At 61.2% G+C, this 4,241-nt stretch overlaps 2 protein-coding genes across 11 annotated transcripts in view; one reads left to right on the top strand and one right to left on the bottom strand.

The window, feature by feature from the left end:
• Positions 1–4,241, bottom strand: part of BCAS3 (breast carcinoma amplified sequence 3) — a 463,383-nt gene that overhangs the window by 4,679 nt on the left and 454,463 nt on the right. The window lies entirely within an intron of this gene.
• LOC102251354 overlaps positions 1–4,241 on the top strand; it is a 28,325-nt gene that overhangs the window by 11,392 nt on the left and 12,692 nt on the right. For 2 of the 6 annotated variants that reach the window (XR_001360180.1, XM_014531630.1), the window contains 2 exons: positions 54–165; positions 1,634–2,005. The exons of 1 other annotated variant lie outside the window; for it this stretch is intronic. The gene's annotated coding sequence lies outside the window, so the exon portion shown is untranslated. Of the gene's footprint in view, positions 1–53; positions 166–1,633; positions 2,006–4,241 lie in introns of those variants that run through there. 3 more of the 6 variants (XM_014531642.1, XM_014531641.1, XM_014531633.1) reach the window with 3 other exon arrangements.

Genomic DNA, 4,241 nt, shown 5'->3' with positions numbered 1-4,241 from the left:
CAGGCAGATTCGGGCGGTGGAAAGAGCGAGCTCTGAAAGAGGCTGCTCTGCAGGCCTCGAAAGCAAGTCTGGGACGAGGAGAAGCTCCGAGGTACGTGGCTGACCGCCGACAGAGATCATCTTACTGTGGCCGCAAGTCCTCCAGGAGCTCTGTGCACCTGGGAGGTGGGTGCTGTCTCCCCATCTTTCGGACAGCAACTCTAAGCAAGAGTAGGAAGTCACCTCTGGGTGTGCAATCCCATGAGAGAGAACCGCAGATTCCGGGATGGAGATGTGACCGTCCCGGCATCACTCAGACTGGCTCCCCATGCCACGGCTGGCTGTGCCCACCCATTCCCCGCTGGCTCTTATTGGCAATGGGCCTGCTATGCCACGGGCCAGGATGGGCCAGCCGCAGGGATAGGGGGAGAGTGGAAGGAGCACCTGTCAAGGAGGAGCCTTGGGTGCTTATGAAATAAGCAGAGGAACGAGAAAGCTCGATCCTCATGCTGCCCACAGGCGGAGCCTGGCCAAGCTCAGAGGTGTCAGAGAGGGCGCTGACCTCGTTAGGGAGAAGCAGCCCGGGTGACTGGGGCGCAGACACCAAGGCCGACCCAGGGAGGAGGAGCTCTCAGTCTGGCGGGGGACGTGGGAGCGCAAGGTCACCCCACTCCTGGGCTGGGCTGCTCCCTCACCATCACTCCTCTCCCTGCACCCCCAGCGGCACTGCGGCCCCTTTGCTAAGGCAGGAGCAACAGAACCGGCTCCCGGGGTGCTGGTGGGCAGTGCTGGTCCCTGTCTGCTTCCCTTGAGGTTCTCCCTGGGGTTGTCCTCTCCCCTGGGCACAGACCCTGCCCTCCCTGGAGGCCACCCTCCACCTGCAAGGCAAGGGCTTCTGGGGACAGACTGAATGGAGGCCTCTTCATGAGTCAGTCACCTCATAAGCACCACCATCTCAGTTCCCCAGTTCCCTGGGGGGGGCGGGGCGCTGGGACACAGGGCCTATTGAGCCTGGCAGAGAGCTGGGTGCCCCAGTGGGCAGGACACCCCAGGGGAGGCTCAGAAGTGAAGTCGGACTTTGGGCTTGACCTCCAGGCCAGAGGGCAGTGGGGACAGATGGCCAGAGACCCTGAGGTCAGCCCCTCTGGCTTCTGGTGGTCGGGGGCCTGGTGGAGGCCTGTTTCTGGGACCTGGCGGGGTCCGTGAGGGCAATGCTGTGTGTGTGTTCGGGAAGAGGGTCCCTGGGACGCCCGGCTCAGCCCAGGCCGCCCTGGCACTTCCCTCTCCACCTACTGCCGGCCCCAGCCAGCCTGCTCTGTGCACTTAGAGCCTCCCCGTGTTGCTCATTAACGGGATTAGCAGAGCACTTTTATTGGGCCCTGGCGGCAGCCACACACCCCAGTCCCCAGCTAACCACCCAAGTGGCCTGGCGGGAGTCGGGTTAGACGTCGGGGCCAGTCTTACCCTGCACCCACAGCCTGCCCGCTTTTGGCAGCGCGAAGGGAGAATGCCGCCTCGCCAAGGGCCTGAGCAGGGGGGAGGGGTGGGGGCGGCCCCGTTAGGGGGGCAGTTTAGCAAAGGGGATAAAAGCACAAGCTCCGCCCCTGCCACCCCGGAGACGTGCAGCAAGTCTCCCCACATCTCTGTGCCTCAGTTTCCCACACGTGAGGACACCCAGGTCTGTTTTCTCGAGCGGCGGTAAGACGCAAATGAAATAACGCATGCAGACCGCACCCCAAAGCACAGCTTCCAGCCAGCAAACGTGAGTTCTAGGCCTGTTGCGATTGTACCAGTGATTGCGGTGACCCAGGGGACCCCAGGGTCCCCCTCCCCCTTCCTCCCCAGCAGGTGTCTCTGCCATCCAGCCCCCCACCAGCCTGCCCTCCACTGGACCTTGCGAAAGATTCCTTTTAATCAAGAAATGGCCCGCGGAGGAAGATGGCAGATATGTGTTTATAGCTTTGTTTCCCTCCTTGCCTTTCTGTAAACACCCTGTTCCAAGCTGGAAAATAAATTTCCAACCCTGTTGACGTGCATCGATTTTTCCCTCCGGCGTCCACCTCCTAGTCTTCCCCCGTCGGCAGAGTCTGTGGTTAAACCCCTGGCTTGGGCCGGGCTCAGTGGTACCCCAGGGGAGCGGGTGTCCCCGGGGCCCAGAGCAGCCAGCTGAACTGCTCCATGTTGCCCAGTGTCTGGCTCAGGGAAGGTTTGCACACAGAAACAGTTCCAATCCCCTTCTACTGTGAGGCTTCTTGGCCAGGGAGTGGGGTGGGGTGAGGGCGGGGAGGTTAGGGATTTTCAGCAACTTCCCTGGCTGGGCTCTATGGAAAGGAGACCAGGGGATCACAGGACTGCTGCAAGCTCAGCAAATGGATCCAGATGGGGTCTGCCCCAAGCAAGGACTGGTCTGCAAGGGGCCTGCCAACAGGGCCTGGGACCCGCTGTGCAAACGGGGGCTTGCGGAGAGAAGCCGAGGCGGCCGGGCTGGAATGTGTCCTGCCGGGCTCAGCGAAACAGGCAGCTTCCTGGTGCCGACCCCGGAAAGATGGCCCAGGGGCCAACTAGGAGGTGGACACAGTCCTGGCCTGGGGACTGCCACTCCCTCCTAGTGTGGCTGAGGGAGGCAGAGGTGGGTGCAGGGAGACAGATGGAGTTGGCTGAGAATGCTTCTAGAAACCCTGACAGCCCTGTCAGAGGCCACACTCTGGGTGGGAGCCAACCTCAGCCCCAGGGCCCTTTTTAGGAGGTTAAAAGGGCAGCAGTTAAAGGAGGCAGCCTGTGGGGAGGCCTTGCTCTTCTTCACTCAGACACCCCCACCCCACCCCTCTCCACGCTCCCCCTGCAGGGTCACCTCCGGCTGCACGGAGGGCTCGGAGGATGGGGGCTGGTCCTCCAAGGACCTCCTGTCCCTGCAGCAGGGTCCCTGCCCTCTTCCCAGGCAGGCTTGGGGGACGCAGGAGGGCAGCTTCCCGCAGCTGAGGGGCTGAGGATGAAGCGGCTCCTCCGCATTCAGATAACAGGGATCCCCTGTGGGGCTGGTGGGACCTGGGAGTAGATGAGAAGCAGGGCCACTCTGGCCTGGTTATCTCTGAGCTTAACACCTCTGTCTGAGCACAGAGCCCAGGCCGGCCGACGCCACCCGCTTCTCCCCGCACGCAGCCTGGCCCCAGTGCCGCAGGCACGCCCCTTCCTACCGGCCGAGCCTCTTTCGACCCACAGGGCTCCCACAAACAAGCTTTCTTTCCTCCTTGCCCAGCTCTTGTTCCTGACCCCACAGGCACGGAGACCCAGAACGTCACAGAATGAAGCCAAGACCACATGGCCTGCCCTGGCCCCCACCTGTCTTCCACTGGACCTGGCTGTGTGCGTGTGTGTGTCTCTGTGTGTGTGTGTGTGTGTGTGTGCTTGCGCGCTGGGGGTAGGAGCAGAGCAACTCACAGTCCAGCTCAATTCCTGCGTAGCCTTTGACCAACTGACAGGCAATGCCCACAGGTAGGGCATCAGTGGGAGGGGACACTGGTCTGGTTAGGAGCTGAAGCCGTTTCCCAGGTCCCTCCTATAACAGCTACGAAGTGACACCCGTCCCCGGCAGGGAAAGGCTTGCACAGAAATGCTGCCACCCCCACTCCCAGGAGACCCACGTTACTCAGGTCCTCCCCAGTCCTGGCTTCAAAGGAGAAGGGACAGGATCACCCACCGGACAGCCGGGACCAGCACCCTGTGCAGTGACCTCTCGGGGCCCCTCTCTCAGGATGACTCCGTGTCCTGACCAAGACAGAGTGCGCCCTGTCACAGCACATTACGTGCGGGAGAGCAGAGGCTGCGCAGGCCTGGCTGGCGTTTCCCTGGGTTTGAGGCATTTGATAAGTCTGGCTGAAGCCATGCTTAAGATCAGCCAGATCAGTGGTTCTCAACCTTCTGGCCCTTTAAATACAGTTCCTCATGTTGTGACCCAACCATAAAATTATTTTCGTTGCTACTTCATAACTGTAATGTTGCTACTGTTATGAATCGTAAAGTAAATATCTGATAGCAGGATGGTCTTAGGCGACCCCTGTGAAAGGGTCGTTCGACCGCCAAAGGGGTCGCGACCCACAGGTTGAGAACCGCTGAGTTAGATGCAGGAGCAGCCAGAAGGGGAAGGGCCTTAGCGGGAGGCAGGGGACTCACTGGAGCCCCCGTTGGGCGCAGACAGCGGTGCTGAATGACCTGGGCCTGTCACTTCACTTCTCATCTGCTTCCTCATTGGTCAGGCAGGAAGC

This window comes from Myotis brandtii, unplaced genomic scaffold (assembly GCF_000412655.1).
Source record: "Myotis brandtii unplaced genomic scaffold, ASM41265v1 scaffold120, whole genome shotgun sequence".
NCBI lineage: Eukaryota > Metazoa > Chordata > Mammalia > Chiroptera > Vespertilionidae > Myotis > Myotis brandtii.
This window is presented reverse-complemented; position numbering and strand designations above follow the sequence as displayed.